The 17,848-nt window shown below is 37.7% G+C and overlaps 1 pseudogene; it reads right to left on the reverse strand.

The window, feature by feature from the left end:
• Nucleotides 1-15,122, reverse strand: part of LOC114292957 (geraniol 8-hydroxylase-like) — a 30,819-nt pseudogene extending 15,697 nt beyond the window's left edge.
• Nucleotides 15,123-17,848: the final 2,726 nt, after the last annotated feature.

Genomic DNA, 17,848 nt, shown 5'->3' on the forward strand with positions numbered 1-17,848 from the left:
GCACACGCGAGTCCATATGAGCTATAGGTTATCCTAGAAAAAAAGTAGGGACATTACATTTGCATATGTGAGTGTGTGTTAAATTCTGTCAATGTGTAAACTGAATCTGAATATGAACTCATGAACTCTTGAAATTTAAAACAATGAACTTACTCTAAACATTGCAAATGGAAAATACAAGAAGTAATGATGCCACTCAGTCTTCTGAGGCCCGAATGAGTAGAATGGAACATATACTTGCAGCTTTGACTGAGGCAATGACGCAACAATAGAGGCAACAACCGTTACCTCCACCACCTCCGGTGCCAGCTGAGTTGGAAAACACTGATATTATTGCACTAACACAGAAGTTCAATAAAATGAAGCCGCCAATCTTTTTGGGTGGGATTGAGCTGTTGAAAGCAGAAACATGGTTGCTAGAGACCGAAAAGATATTTGAAGTATTTCTGTGCTCGGAAATGCAGAAAGTTCTTTTAGCCACTTATATTCTGAAAGAAGAAGCTAGACGATGGTAGATGCTTATCCGAGATGGTAGCGGAACTATGATATGGAGTCAGTTTAAAGTAATATTCTACGAGAAATATTTTCCTTAATGCTTTAGAGACTGTAAGGTGTCAGAATTTCAAGAACTTAAGCAAGGCAAGATGTCTGTAGCCGAGTATGAGGCTAAGTTTACTAAGTTGGCCAGATTTGCTCCTCATGTGGTTGACACAGATTACAAAAAGGCTCAAAAATTTGAAGGGGGATTAGATCTGGACGTATTTGATTGAGTAGGTGTTTTAAAGTTGCCTACATAGGTGGAAGTACTTAATAGAGCATTGATGGCAGAGGCCATTTTGGCAACAAAGAAACAAGCTCTAGCTCCAACATTGAATGAAAGGGTAAACGATCTGGATTTAATTTGAAAGAAGTGTCGGTCATTTTCAAAAAGGCAGAATACGGGATCCTCCAGTAACTCTAGTCAGAGTAGTGGATCTATTCCAAACTGTCCTGATTGTGGAAAAAAGCATAAAGGCACATGTTACCGTGCATCAGGTGCTTGTTTTCGGTGTGACAAGATTGGCCACATGGTTAGAGATTGTCCGCTGAGATTCGATGATGCTAATTGTCTTGCAGCAAGTTCAGTTGGGTCTGCTTTTGTAGCGAGAACAAATGCATGAGCTAATGCCAGGGGTAACACAGGAAATGAGACACTGAGACAGGAAAGAGTGTTCGCACTAGTACCCAGGGATATACAAAACACCGAGTCTGTGGTGTCAGGTATAATTTCCATCTGTAACTGAAATGCATATGTCTTAATAGATTCTGGTTCTACACACTCATTTGTGTCGCATGCATTTTCTCGAAAATTGACTAGACCTTTAGAACCTATGAATTATTTATTGTCTGTTTCTACACCATTTGGGAGTTCTATGGTATGTACTTATGTTTATTCGGCATGTGAACTAGTAATTGGTGATGTGACACTGTATGTTGATTTATTGCCATTGGGTATTGATTATTTTGATTTTATATTAAGTATGGATTGGTTGACGAAATACTGTGCAACTATTTTCTGTGTGAATAAATCCATTGTGTTTCGTCCATCTGTTTTACCTGAATTTGTGCCCATGTTTGATTTCTACCTTGAAAACTGTTCAATTGCTTAGAAAGGGATGTAGAGAGTACATGTGTTATGTTTTGATTGTGATTTCTGATAGCCTTACTATAGAGAACATCTTAATAGTAAATGAATTTCCTGATGTATTTCCAATTGAATTGCCCAGGGAGTTAATTGATAGAGAAATTGAGTTTACTATTGATGATGTACCCGTAACACAACCAATTTCCAAACCCCCGTATAGAATGTCAACTTATGAGTTGAAAGAATTAAAAAGCCAACTTCAAGACTTGTTAGATAAGAAGTTCATCCGACCAGTTTTATTTGTTAAAAAGAAAGACAGATCTTTGAGGTTGTGTATAGACTATCTGGAGTTGAACAAAGTGACTATTAAGAATAAATACCCACTACCTCGAATAGATGACTTATTTGACCAACTACAGGGAGCCTATGTCTTTTCAAAAATTGACCTTAGATTCGGATACCACCAATTGAAAGTTAAAACAGAAGATATAGAGAAAATCGCCTTCCGGACAAGATATGGGCACTACGAATTTTTAGTCATGCCATTTGGGGTAACGAATGCACCTACAGCTTTTATGGACCTAATGAATAGGGTCTTTGAACAATTTCTTGATGAATTTATTGTTGTGTTTATTGATGATATCTTGATTTACTCGCAAAGCAGGGAAGAACATAAACATTACCTGAGAACTGCTTTACAGATTCTAAGAGAAAAGAAATTGTATGCAAAGTTGTCCAAATGTGAATTCTGGCTTGACAGTGTATCATTTTTGGGGCATGTAATCAACAAGGAGGGTATCTCTGTTCACCCATAGAAAATTGAAGCTATTGTGGACTGGCCTAGGCCAACTGATGTGTTAGAAGTTCGAAGTTTTTTGGGGCTTGCTGGCTATTATAGAAGAATTGTGAAAGACTTCTCCAAACTTGCCTTGCCATGCCTTTGACACAGTTGACGCGGAAAAATGTGCCATTTGATTGGACTGATCAATGGGAATCGGCTTTTCAAGAACTAAAGACCAGGTTAGTAAATGCACCAATTTTGACTTTGCCTAATGGTATTGATGGGTTTCAAATTTATAGTGACGCTTCATATAAAGGTTTGGGATGTGTGCTAATGCAAAATGGTAAGGTAATTGCTTATGCCTCGTGACAACTCCAACCACATGACAAGAACTATCCGATCCATGACCTTGAACTTGTAGCTGTGGTTTTTGCACTAAAGATTTGGCACCATTATCTGTATGGAGTGACTTGTGAAGTGTATACTAACCATAAAAGCCTCAAATACTTCTTCACCTAAAAAGAATTGAACATGAGACAAAGAAGATGGTTAGCGTTGATTAAAGATTATGATCTGCAGATTTTGTACCATCCAGGGAAGGCAAATACAGTCGCTGATACCTTGAGCTGAAAATCTATTGGAAATTTGTCATGTTTGCTCACTGGCTAGAGATAATTATTATGTGACCTAGAGAGGAATGAAATTGAGATAGTCCTGCGTGAACAATGTGGAATCCTAGCCGCCATTTCTGCTCAGCCTGCAATTATTGAAGAAAATTGTTGATGAAAGTGACTCAAAACCGAGGCCTAGATTTGTGCTTGACAATAATGTATTGAAATTCCAGAATAGACTTTGTGTATTGGATTGTTCTGACTTGAGGAAATGTGTTATGACTGAAGCACACAATTCTAAATTTGTTATGCATCTAGGGAATACGAAGATGTATCATGACTTGAAACATAATTTTTGGTGGCTTGAAATGAAGAAAAATATTGTTGACTTTGTGGCTAGATGTTTGCATTGCCAACAAGTTAAAGTCGAACATTAACGACCTGCAGGATTATTTCAGCCACTTCCAATACCAACATAGAAATGAGAGCACATTACGATGGACTTCATTGTTGGATTGCCTCACTCCTCTCAAGGTATGGACTCTTTCTGGGTGATTGTTGACTGTTTAACTAAGTTTGCCAATTTTCTGCTTGTTAAAACTATTTATACTGCAGACAAGTTGGCTAACATTTATCTGAATGAGATTGTGAAGTTGCATGGTGTGCTAGTATCCATTGTATCTAACAGAAACTCAAAATTCACGTCAAGGTGTTGGCAGAGTTTACAACAGGCCTTGGGAACTGAATTACGGTTGAGTAGTGCATACCACCCACAGACAGACGACTAATCTGAATGAACCAATCAGACTTTGGAGGACATGTTACGGATGTGTGCCCTAGATTTCCAAGGCAATTGGGAGACCTACTTACCATTAGCCGAGTTTGTGTATAACAATAGCTACCATTCGAGTATCGGTATGGCTCCTTATGAAGCTTTGCATAGTAGAAAGTGCCGATCTCCAATTTGCTGGGCTGAAGTAGGTGATAGACCATTGTTGGGACTAAAACTTGTGCAAGAAATGACTGAGAAAGTGAAACTGATTCAACAGAGACTGAAAACTACACAAAGTCGCCAAAAGAGTTATGCGGATGTTCGAAGAAGAGATTGAGAATATGAAGTCGGGGATCATGTGTTCATTCGCGTAACTCTTGTGAAAGGGCAAACGCGATTTGGAGTAAAAGGAAAATTGGCACCGCGGTATGTTGAACCATATGAAATTCTTGAGAAAATCAATTCGGTGACATATCGGGTAGCCTTACCGCCAGTTATGGAACACATGCATAATGTTTTTCATGTCTCAATGCTTCGGGACTATCTACGAGATCCATTATATGTTATTGAACCAACACATGTGTTTTTTAAGGATGACTATACCTATGAGGAAAGAGCAATTCAGATTGTGAACCGCCGGATCAAAAGATTGAGGAATAAAGAAATCCCCTTAGTGAAAGTGGATTGGCAAAACCACGGAGGGACATATGCAACATGGGAGACGGAAAAGGACATGATAAAGAGATATCCTGATTTGTTCCCTTTGGACCCGATATTCTTTCGAAACGAAGGTAATTTGAGTTTGGATGACCAAACTCTTTAAGGGGGGAAGACTGTAACAACCCCGACTTGTGATTAGCCAATAATCCATGATTAAGTATGCTTAATACATAATTCAGAAGAAATTCCGGGTAACTTCCATGTGCATTGCATTATTTGTGTTTATATTTGTCTATTGTATGAATATCTGTTTATGTTTCTATTTTGTTCAGCGAATTGAAGGCCTTATCGACATCCAATCAAGAAATTGACTTGATTTATGTGTTATTTAGAGTTTTTAAAATTTTATGGTAGGTCTAATTAAGATTCGATTCGGAACGAATTAAATTAGAATAATTAATAGCAATTAATTAGCCACTAATGATATTCTCTAATCAAGCCTATATAAAGCCAAGAAATGACTCTAGGATATTAGATACACACTCATTTCCTCATCTTTTGAGCCTACAAATGTGTGAGAGAGAGAAAGAGACTGTAACAACCCCGATCCATGATTAACTGTTAAACCATGATTAAGCCATGATTAAGTATGCATAATAAGTAATTAAAATGAAATTCTGAATTAAGTGCATATGTGTTTCATTATATGTATTTCTATCTATTTATCGTAGGAATATCTATTTGAGATTTTATTATATTTTGTGAATTCAAGGCCTTATCGACATCCGACCATGAAATTGATTTGATATATGTGTTAGTTGGAATTTTTAGAATGTTATGGTACGTTTAATTAAAATTTGATTCGGAACGAATTAATTAGAATAATTAATGTCAATGTGATTGACCTAAGCCAAGATTAATTAAGTCAACTTAATTGAGCCTATATAAGGCATGAGTGGACTCTAGTATACATTTTACACTCTTATTTTATTCCCTTGAGACAACAAAACGTGAGGGAGAGTGAGAGTTAGAGGGAGATAGTGAATTCAAGAAGAAAAAAATGGGAGTTGGTAAGATTAAAGAAAAATTTGTGGAGTTGAGCAAGAATTTGCTAGAATTCAAGAGAATTGGGAACTCTAGGTAAGAATCATGCCCTCAAAGTTTGTATTTAAGACATAGGTGGTTGAACTTAAGAGGTTTAAGTGTCAAAATGTGAGAATTGAGCTTAGATTAAGGAATTGGAGCATGATTCCTACATGCATGCATAAGTCACTAAGAATTGTAAGTTGATTCTCAAGAATTTCCACATGCATATCCATATCTTGGTTTTATTCAAAGAATTCAACATGTTTTTGACCTAAACATCTCATTTGCTCTTGATTTGGAAACTTGGAGCTCAAATCATCTCATACATGTTATGTTCATGTTATGTTTTCACATTTCAAGCTTGAGTTTGTATAATTGACATGCTTATGGGTCTTGATTTCATGAAATGATCTTTAATTCTCTATGTTTTCCAAGTTTAAACTTGTTTTCTCAAGTTTTGGGTCCAAAGGAAGTGCTTTGAAAGGCTAAAGATAGGTTTTGAAGCTTAGAGGTGAATCTAGAATTTCTAGAATTCGACCTCACTACTCGAGCGACAGATCTTGCGCTCAAGCGACCAAAATTTGGCTTGAGTGTAAAATGCATGCTCCCAGAAGTTGACACATTTTGTAGACCGCTCGAGTGACAAGAGTTGCGCCAGAGCGAAGACCTCAGTCACATGCTCGAGTGGCCATCGAGCGAAAAATTCACACAACCAGTACTTTTGCAAAGTTTACAGATCGGTTGAGTGAAGGAAGTTGCGCTCGAGCGACAACTCACATATTTGGCCGTCCGCTCGAGCGAGGGAAGTTGCACTCGAACGAGACCCCTATGTTCAGCAAATTTGTCTAAGTGTTGAATAGCATGTTTTGACATCTTCATTGCATCCTAGGCATTCCTATGCCCTAGTTAAGACATAATAATGAGGATAAGATGTAGAAACACACCTAAAGAAGAAAGAACTAAGTTAATAATTTTGGGTGTGTAATTCAGTACGTATTCGTTCTGTATCTGTGTAGGTCACGCACCGCAAGTTACCTGATTTGTCTGCTCTGTTGTTTGCTTTGAAGCCATCTGTAAGTAATAACTTTGTAAAGTTATGTTCATGTTTAATTATTTTCCTATATGATATGACAAGAAATGTTCCGTTTTCATGAAATGCTATGTTCTGTATCAATGAATGATAGTCCATATATTGAAAAGTATTTGTGGCAACAATTCCATGGCTCAAGTATGTTATCTGTACCCAGTACTGGAGGTTCCTTTATGGAACTGACAAGTATGCTAGTTATTCCCATTACTGGAGGTTCCTTTGTGGAACTAACAAGTATGTTATCTGTTCCCAATATTGGAGGTTCCTTTATGGAACTGTCAAGTGTGTTATCTGTTCCCAGTACTGGAGGTTCCTTTGTGAAACTGACAAGTATGACTCTTAATGCTCTGTATTTGAACTTTTGCGCTAATGAATATATCACATATGAACAAGCATGAATTTAATTTCTGTATATGATTCAAACAAGAATGTAAATATGAATTTGTTTCTATTTTTCTGAATCTGGTGGGGCATCATTCATTTAACCCTTTACTCTATTATTATTCACTGGGCTTCCACTCACTATTTATATTATGCATGTCCGTGAGCAGGCGCGTGACTAGGCCTAAGCTGTTGCCTAGTTTTGGATCAGCCAGCCACCGTGCCTCCCGGGGAGGTTCCTGTTTTGAGAAGTCAAGTTTTGTAACCATGCTAAGGCTGTTTTGTTTTTGTTTACTTGTACACTGGGTTAAGTTCCTTATAATACATAATGTTATCTGTAAGGTGATGTAAGACTTAAGGCAGTTTATCGTTACATATGTATATATCTATTTCAGTTTTGAAGTTTTTTGCCCCATATAGGTCTACACAGCTCAATGGACTATGTATGTTTCTATATTTGCTTCTGCAGCCCCATATTATACGATCATCTGTTCAGAAGCCTTTGGTAATCTAAGGATTACAGGCTTGTTACGATGCGAAACCTATAGGGGCAGGTTTGGGTCGTGATAGAGTGGTATCAGAGCATGTGTTCTACCACACACACGAGCCCATATGAGCTTAGGATGTTCTAGTCAGGAGTACGGGCATTCCATTTACATGTGTGAGTGAGTATGTTCTTTAAATGTAAAAATTGAATGTGATGATCGGTTTCGTTGTGCGTCGCTTTACTCTTTGTCTATATTGGGTTCATTGCGTTCGGAACTTTTCATCAAATTCCTGTCCCTGTTTATTTCGGGTTTGAGTGTCACTTGTTTCGAAGGGTGCACGGTCGAGTCCGGAGTGTCTGGCATTGAACCAAAAAATTTATGGGCTGGGGCATTACATTGAATCTGACCATAAACACATAAAATTGAAATGAATGATCTAAATATTGTAAAAATGACTATTTGCCTATGTTTATAGTGCTCTGTTTACCTATAGCAAATGGAAAACACAAGAAGTAATGATGTCACCGAATCCTCTGAGACTCGCATGAGTCGTATGGAACAAATGCTTACAGCTCTGACTGACGCATTGGCATAACAACAGAGGTAGCAACTTTGCCCTCTTCGCCTCCACTAGCACAACATGAGCCAAATACCAATGATATAATAAACCTAACTCAGAAGTTCATGAAGATGAAACCGCTAACTTTCTTGGGTGGCATTGAACCCTTAAAGGAAGAAACCTGGTTGCTCGAAATAGAGAAACTATTTGAAGTGTTTCCTTGCTCCAAAACACAAAAAGTTCTTTTGGCCACCTACACGTTAAAAAATGAAGCTCGGAGATAGTGGTTACTGATCCGAACTAATAATGGGAACATGATGTGGACTCAGTTTAATGAGATTTTCTACAACAAGTATTTTCCCTAATGCTTCAGAGATCGAAAAGTGTTAGAATTTCAAAAACCTAAGCAAAACAGAATGTCCGTAGCTGAGTATGAAGCTTAATTCACTGAATTAGCTCGGTTTGCTACACACATGGTGGATACTAATTACAAAAAGGCATGAAAATTTGAAGGCAGTTTGGATTTGGAAGTGTTTGAGTGAGTTGGTGTCTTGAAGTTGCTGACCTATGTAGAAGTACTTGATAGAGCATTGATGACAGAAGTCATTTTGGCAGCAAAGAAACAAGCTCCAGCTTCGACAACTGAATGGAAAGGTAAACGATTCGGATTCAATTTCAAGAAGGGCTGGAGGGCTGGTCATTTGACAGACGGCTCAAGTGAAGGAAGTTGCGTTCGAGCGACCACTCACATTTTTGAACGTCTGCTCGAGCGAAGAAAGTTGCGCCCTGTTTTCAACAAGTTTTGTTTAAGTGTTCTCAAGTACATTTCAGCATCCTCATTACATCCTAGGCATTCCTAGGCCATGGTTAAGACATAATAAGAAGGATAAGACTTAGAAACACACTAAGAGTGAATGTATTGGGTTAAGTTATATCCGGGTGTGTGTTTCAAGAATGTATCTGTTATGTTTGCATAGGTCACGCGCTGTAAGCTCTTTAAATTATCTGCTCTGTCTGTCTGCCTCTGAAGCCAACTGTGAATAATAACTTAGTAAAGCTATGTTTAACTTTATTTATTTTCTGTATGATGTAATAAGATCTTTTTTCTGAAATGCTATCTGGAATGCTATTTATGAATCATGAATGAATGTCCATTTTTTTAAAATGTATTTGTGGCATCTATAGTTCATGTGACCCTCGCCCGGGGGTAACAACACTGTGGCTGATATACATGTGGCCTTCGCCCAGGGGTAACAATACTGTGGCTTATGTTCATGTGGCTCTAGCCTGGGGGTAACAATACCGAAGCCTATGTTCACGTGGCCCTCGCCTGGGGGTAACAATACCATGGCTACTTGTGCACAAGATGTGGGCTTATGTGGTCATCGGTACTGACTATGCAAATTAGATATGATATGACGGCTAAATAGATGTATCGCATATAACTGCTATAGTCTCTGGTTAAGTATGCAAAATTGAATTTGTTTCTAATTCGAAATCAGCTATGTGATATCATTCATTAAATTTTTTACTCTGTTATTATTCACTGGGCTTCCTGTCATGACCCAAACCCGCCCCTATGGATTAGAGTCATAACCGACCAGTAATCATGAGATTACCTACGGCCTCAATCAAAAATCAAACCATATTTAATAATAGGCGGCCAAACTGCGGAAGCAATGCATACAAGAATTGTCCAACGAGCTGTGCATACATGGTTTAGTCAAAAACTTTCTCATATACATGAAATAACTCACACCATGTAATATTTACGTTATGTATGTACCACGTACATTCAGGATCATTTTATAGTTTCAACACCAAGTTCCAAGGTTATACACGACATTGGTCATACCTGACCATAAGAGAACAAAAACAAAAGTAAAACAAAAGTAAGGCCTCTACATGAGGCAACCTTGGTTGATCTCACAAAACTTGGCTTCTCAACGCTCACTGGGACTGGAGTTGGACGTCCCGCTACTCACCTACATACATATAAATATAGAGTGAGCTAACGCCCAGTGAATAATACCAGCGTAAAGAGGTTAATGAATGAGTTTGATTCACAAATGAGTCATACTTATAATTTAAACATTTGAACTACTATTCCCATTCACATACAAATTTGTAAATCATAACAAAGCAAAATGACCTTGGGTACAATACATCGTAGCCATATACACAACGATCTCGGGTCCAACTCAATATAAAACAAACGACCTTAGGTCCATCTATACAAAGAGACCTCGAGTCCAATACACATTCATAGACCAACTTCAGGTATAATGGATCCATGTACCAAGGACCACCGGTCCTCCATATCATATTACCAAACGACCTTGGGTCCACCATTCTTATATTCATAATTATGCGCATATGATCGTGATCACATCCATGCTTATATTCAAAACGACCTTTGGTACAATTTGTATATAAGATGACTTTTAGTCTATTTTGTTAAACATTCCAAACGGCCTTGGGCCAAATCCGCGTCCTCATCAAATATACCAAACGGCCTTAGGCCCAATCTGTGTCCTCGTCAAACATACCAAATGGCCTTAGGCCCATTTCATACTCATATATCAATCACTTCACATACTTCATTACGAATCAAGCAAATAGAATACTCATTCATAGTACAAATTCATAGGGTCAAAAATTTATCACGTAGGTAACATTTAGAAAATAATGCATACATAAAAATATCTTTACTAAGATGTTACTCACTGTATTCCGGTGCTTGATTCGTCCTTGCACTTGACCCTACATAATTCATAACACATTGGGTCATACTTCAATTCATTCCGTTCTTTAATTCATATAATGTTCTTAGGCTTCTTTCATGCTCTTTAATTCATTTAGAATGTGCAATGCATGCCTAAGAGTGCTTAGAAATGAAAAAGAACGGAAAACGAATCATAAAATGACTTTTCAAAATTTTTGAAATAGGGCTCTCTACTTGAGTGCAGCTTTGGTTGCTCGAGCGGACCCCTTTGGTCTGCAAAAGTACTGGTTGCATGTAATTCACGCTCCAGTGAGATTCTCGACGCTCAAGCGGGGAATTTTGCAAAACAGGGTTTGCTCGAGCGTAGAGTTTGCCGCTCGAGCCACAGTGCAAAACTCTGCAAAACGTATGGAAGCTTGACTTTCATGCTCGAGTGACACTTTCTTCGCTCGAGTGGACAAATCGAATTATAGGCTTTCCAAAACTCTGTTTGAAGCTCAAAACACATCTTCAAATGTTCAAAACTCATATTTTTGGTCTAGAATCATGGAAAACCATCATATGACATGGAAACATAAATAAGTTGAGACCAAATACTCAAATCATGAACAATTGTTCCGAATTCAAACTCAAAACATGAAGTTGAAACCATGTATGTAAAATCCATGTTTCATATCTTGCATATACAAGCTTCAAGACTTAAAATTGGGCTTCAAAACATGGCAATTCATGTATGCATGTGTCAAACAACTCTCAATTCAACATGATCATTATGATTCATACTCAACTATGAGAAATCACAATAAATTCATGCATGCATGCCCAAGTTGATCTTAAATTCAACACATTTAGCTTAATTCTCATATTTATCAACATATACTTCTTGAATTCACATAGTTATGAAATTAAACTCATAAATTTGAGTTCAATTACTCACCTAGAGTCTTTAACTCTTCCAAATCTAGTTAGTTCTTGAGGCTAGTTCTTCAATTCTCCAAGCTTTGAGCTCAAGTCCTTAAATTTGAGCCTCTTCTCCCTTAGAATCACACTTTCTCTCTCTCTCTCTCTCTCTCTCTATATATATATATATATATATAGGCCTTTCTTAGATTTTGCAAGGTTTAGAGCTCAAAACTATGAGCCTAGGCACTTGCACTATGTATAGATAGTGGTGATTAGTTTGACTAATCATATTTTCTTAGAGTTAATCAATTGTACTTAACTTAATCAATTTAATCTAATTATTTTGATCCGAATCAGTTTTCAATTAAATTTCACCATAAGCTCTAAAAATTATGCTAATCACAATAATACGGCCAATTTTGGTTTCTATTGCCTTTACGGCATTCAATTTAATTTTTATAGCAGAGAATCAAACAGATTTTCCTACGGTGAACATATATAAATTCACAAACACCCATAATCATATAATTAGCACTCAAAATCATATCAAGCTCATAATTATAAGCATAATTAAGATTAATTAACATAACACAGAGTAGGGTTATCACACTTCTGCTCACTATTTATATTATGTATGTAAGTGACTAGGCGCGTGACCAGGCCTAAGCTGCTGCTTGGAGTTTTGGTGTGTCAGCTACCATTTTGTGTCTCCCAAGGAGGTTCCGGATTAAGTCAAGCCTTATGACCATGTTTTGTAAACGTTTAAGACTTTGTTTTCTGTTAACATATGAGCAAACTTTTGTTTATCTATTTATGGGGCTCAGTTCCCCTTTTGCTCTATTTGTAATGAATGTGACGTAAGACAACTTTATTTTTAACGTAACATATTTGTATTTAAAGTTTTAAATTTCTATCCCATATATGTCAGCACAACTCTATGGACAATGTGTTTTATATATTCGCTTCCTCAGCCCCCTAATTATATGTTATTCTGTTCAGAGGCCTTTGGTAATCCAAGGATTACTGGCCGGTTACGACGCTAAACCTATAGGGGCGGGTTTGGGTCGTGACAGATGAAGAGTCTGCAACAGGTGATTTTGATGAGCATGTCCAGTGGTTTGATAATGTTCCTTCAAGAAATCCCAAATTGCTTTGGCAGTGGAAGTAATTTGATCATTATCCTAGAACTGGCTAAACTAAAGATTAATGGAGGGAACTGAGGTGGCCCAGAACCATGTGATAATTTGATAATTCTTACTTTCCCATTCGTTAAAACGGTCAGCAAATGCCGAGTTAGTCTTATCCTCCTTCTGGGTGGGTTTAGGAAGAGCACCAGTAAAGATTCGCCAAAGTTATTTCCCTTTGATGAAGTTGGAGAGAGCTTGGGCCCAACTAACATAATTTGACCCATTAAGTATAACAGAAACTGAATGAATGTTGTCAAAATGATGCATGATGCTCAAATAGGGCAAAAAAAAAAAGAAAAAGAAAAAGAAAAAGAAGGTGCTTTGTAGAGGCTGATTTTGCCAAAACAGAACACACCAGCAGATTCAAGAGGCCAAAAACAATTAGGATATGGTCTGAACGGGCCAAAGATAGGACTAGAAAGGTGGCGAATCGGTTGGTCAAAGTTGTTTGACCTACTTGGTCAACCAGAACAAGGGTTGACGTCACAACAAGGGGATTGGCATTAGAAACATGTGACGTACGTTAGTAGAGGTGCGCGCGGCGCACGATAGCAAAAAGGCAGAAACGGCGTACAGTGAATTAGGAATGACATCAACGATGACGTCAAAACATGTGGCTTACGTTAACAGATGAGGCCGCAACGTAAGATAGCACGAGACAGGAGCATGAGGCATGTAGAGGCGCGTAAGAAAACGGCACAGCGCGTGACCAATCTTCTGGCGGCGCGTGAAGCGTTGGATGAAGATAATTCTGGTGGCATTGGCCTTAGAAACAGGGAATGACTAGACATGTAGAAACCAACGTAAAAAGGAATCAATCTGTCAGGCAGGAAAGGAAAAAAAAATGATGAAGAAGAAGAGAAGGTTAGGAGAAAATCCTAGCCTCTGATACCATGTAAGAGTAACAGAGAGAGAGAGAGAGAGAGAGAGAGAGAGAGAAGTATAAGAACTGTATTAATGAATTAATACAATACAATAGGAGAAGCCTGTATATATAGGCCAAGAAATCTAAGTATACAAGAAACCTAAGTGTACAAGAATCCTAAGTATAGGAATATATAAGTATACAGCTAACAGCCCTCAAGGAAGGTAGGCGTACAATATTTGATTCTGATATTGGTTTGCCTTTGCCAACTATTTGTTCAAGCTCGGTTTTGGCTTTCTTTAGAGTCTCTGGATTGCGTAAAAGCTCTATCATTGACCACTCTAATGTACTTGAAGTTGTATCTATCCATGCTATAAATAAATCCTATAACACAATTTTGTACGAATTCAGACTAAATAATTACTCAATTCAAATTCAATATAATAAAAGTAGGGCAAATTATGATAGCAGTCCCTGTATTTTGGTTCTTGTGTCATTTTAATCTCTACAATTTCAATTGACTCGATTTTGATCATGAATTTATGACTTTGTCTCAATTTGGTCCGATTAATTGCAACTCTTAATTTTTTTTTTAATAGAAAATATGCATATAAGTGTTAGATGTCATATTTTTAAGGACAAAATTATAAACTTACTTAATTTAGCGAGTTAATATAAACCAATTTAGTGATAATTTTCTATAAAAAAAACATAAACAATATTATCAATTGCACTAAATTGATACAAAAGTTAAATGAAAGATAAAAAATGATCCAATTAAAAAATATAAGAATCAAAATAATATAAGAAATAAAATATAAACACGAGTAGTTAGGTTCACCCATAAAAGTAAGACGGAATAAACCAAGCACATGCGCTCGATTTGAACTCTGTCGAGCTCGTCACCATTCTTCTCTTCACTAATATTGAGCAATATATCTATCATATCATTTTCTTCACCACTCTTGCTTAATATCTTAACCTCCACCCTCCGATCAATCACTCTCCCAAAAAGCTCAATCATACTACCAAAGTACTTAGTCATACGCCGCCTTATCCCTTGTGGATCCATCTTTGCCACTATCGGAAAAAAATCCACCACGTTGAATCTACTGGCCTCCACTATGATATTCCAAACTAGATCCTTAAACTCATTCCCAGTATCTTGACTAGTGTCCGCCAAATCCTCCGAAAAAATGGTGTTCCACAACACATTCATTGACGTCCTGAAACCAACTCTCCCAATATCCACCGCAACACCTGTTCAAGAAATTAGAAATTAAATATTAAATAACAATAAATTAAATAATAATAGCATGGGAAGAAAATAGTTTGTGAGATGTTTTAGACATAGATAAGCATGGTCCAAACCCAATTGTAGACAACCCATTTTTGACCGTCCTCAAGACTTGGACGTCATCTTTTGAACACTCGATGGTTTTGTATGCTTGTGTTTGTTTTGAGTGCCTGAAGTTCTCGGCCGAGCGCCTTGCCTTTGAGCCTCTCAACTTGTCTGTTTTGTGCTTGGTTGTGGACCAAGAGCTTGTTGCTTCAAGTCTAGAGGAGAGAGTGGCCTGTCGGCTATCCCCACAGTCCATTGGCCATGGCTTGTGCTTGCCAGCCATCAGTGGTGGCCGGTCGGCCACATTGATGGCCGACGACCATTTTTCTCCTTTGTTAGATATTTGTTTGCTAGCTGTGCCAGCTATTGTTCATTGAAGTGCATCTCCATACACGTGTATGGAGGGATGAATACAAGCTCTAAGCTTGTTTTTCTATATATAGGGGGGTCTCTCCCCTATTTTGAAGAGTTAGACAATTTGGATCAAAATTCTCTCTCTCTCTCTCTCTCTCTCTTCTTATTTTGTGCTTTGTAGTTACCTTTCTCTACACTTTTGCACATAGACCCTTGATTAATCTTGACTACCTTGGAGCTAAGGTTCTAGGAGGTCTTCTTGGAGCCTTAGAAAGGGTTTTGAGCTTGAATTTGTGCCTGAAATTATCTTGTGCTTCAAGAGGTATAAAACTTACCTTTTAAACGTGTCTTGCATAATTTGAGTTACTATCTTTTTGTACTGTTTTGACCTAGTTTTTCAACTACAAAAAAACTCTATTTTTGAGGTTTGAAAATGGTAGTTTAAGTCTTGGTGAGTTAGAGGGTTGTCATCCCTTTTTTGTTCTTTGGCTTGTGAAGCCTTTTGTGCCATTTCTTACCACCTCTAAATCAAAATTTTGACCCTTTTAACCACTGCAAATCAGAGTTATTTCAGTGGTAAAAATCAACTTTTGAAGTCCAAAATAGGAGGGGTTAGCCTCTCCTCCTTGTGTCTTGCTTCCATGCCTAGGATGCTTCACATGTTAGCTTCATTTTCTAGCTTAACTTAGCTTAATTCAAGCATGTTTTAGGCTCTGTTTTGGCATGTTTAAGCTTTGTTTTGGGCTGGTTGGAGCACTTGAGGCTTGCTTTATATGCTTGTAGTGCAATTGTGCTTGATAGTTTAGCTTGTGCTATACTTTGGCCTCTTATTCTAGCTTGTGTTAGCTTAATTTCAGCATGTTTTTGCTATTGTTTTGACTTATTTTAGCTCTGTTTTGGACTGGTTAAGTCCTTTGAGGCTTGTATTGCATGGTTGTAGTGTAAAGGGCGTCACCAGTTTAGTGTTTTAGGCCTTTAAGCATGAAGTGCTTGAGTTGCTTGCATGTAGCAGTGTTATTTTGCATGTAATCTGAGCATCATAATCTATATCACATACTCATTTGTCTCACTCTTTCAATCGCTTTTGAGAGTTGTTTCAAGTTTGGGATTCTTTAAGCTTGAGATAGAATTTATGCTTAATGGTTTTAATCCTCTTTTGAGGGTTTCTACTAACCAAAGGCATGACCTCTCTCTTTCCTTAAATCATCCCTTGGTTGACACTTCTTTCTCTTTAGAAGACTCTTACCTTAGACTTAATCGATTAAATGACTAATCAGTCATGTAAAATGAGTAAGCGAAAGTGACAAGGTAAAAGAGGCAAGATAAGCATCTTGTGTTGCATTGCATGTGTTTAGTCGGATGTTGTATTGAACACAAGGAAGATTGGAGCATTTCATACTGAAAGTAATGAAATGAGCCAATCTCCTTGGTCTCTTTTGCCTTTGATCACACATGATAAGGTGATGGTCTTGAGTCTTGTTTTTGCATACAATGAAGTTATACTTCTTGGTTCTTTGGCCATCATGCATTGAAAATACTTGGTTGATGGTTTTGGAGCCAAGATTTACACTCCTTTAACCTTGTGTAACGATAAAGAGGGTAATAATACATATACTCCTTGAGAATACACTGCTTTGCCTCTGTTTGCTCTCTGTTGTAGCAAAAAAGAGAAGTCCGGGGAAGAGGTGGCCGACCGGCCACTAGAAGGGGCAGACAGCCACCAAAAGTAGTCGACCGGCCACTAATGGTAGCCGACAGCCACCATTTGTGTCTGACCGGCCACCAGTGAAAGAAGGTTTCTCTGTGTGTTCCTGAGATGGAGCAAAGGTGTTCTGGGAGTTGGCACAATTTTCGTTGTTCAAGCAAGTGCAAACAGAGGCTGCAAAAGGCGAAGCGGTGGCATTTTCGGGAAGAGAAGTCGAGCATGCATGCATCCCTTGCCCCTCGAGGCCATTTACTTGCTTTGCTTAATTAGTTAGTGTAACTAGTTAATCAATTCCAATTTGTTATATTTAATTAGCTTAGTGTAGCTAGTTATTCAATTTGGTTTGTAATAATTAGTTAACTATAATAGTTAATTAGTTTCGTGTTGTAATAGTTAGCTTAGATTAGATTAGCTTAACTTATTCATTCGAACCCTCCTTCGAAAGGGCGTAATGTTGTAATAAGTGTGTGTGTGTGTGTGTATGTGTGTGTGTGTGTGTGTGTGTGTGCATGTCTTCTAATATCACGTCTTTTCTCCTTTTTATTTACCCACTTTTGATGGTTAGATTAGGGACATTTTTTATTAGCATACCTTTATACTTGCATGTTTACATCTATTCATTTGTCTTGCATGCACCAAGGCTCGATGCATCATTCAAACTGCATAGTCATTTCAATACACTTCTTTGAATACGTGTTTAATCACATGTTATCAA

This window comes from Camellia sinensis, chromosome 1 (genome assembly GCF_055761805.1).
Source record: "Camellia sinensis isolate YWXY chromosome 1, ASM5576180v1, whole genome shotgun sequence".
NCBI classification, from domain to species: Eukaryota; Viridiplantae; Streptophyta; class Magnoliopsida; order Ericales; family Theaceae; genus Camellia; species Camellia sinensis.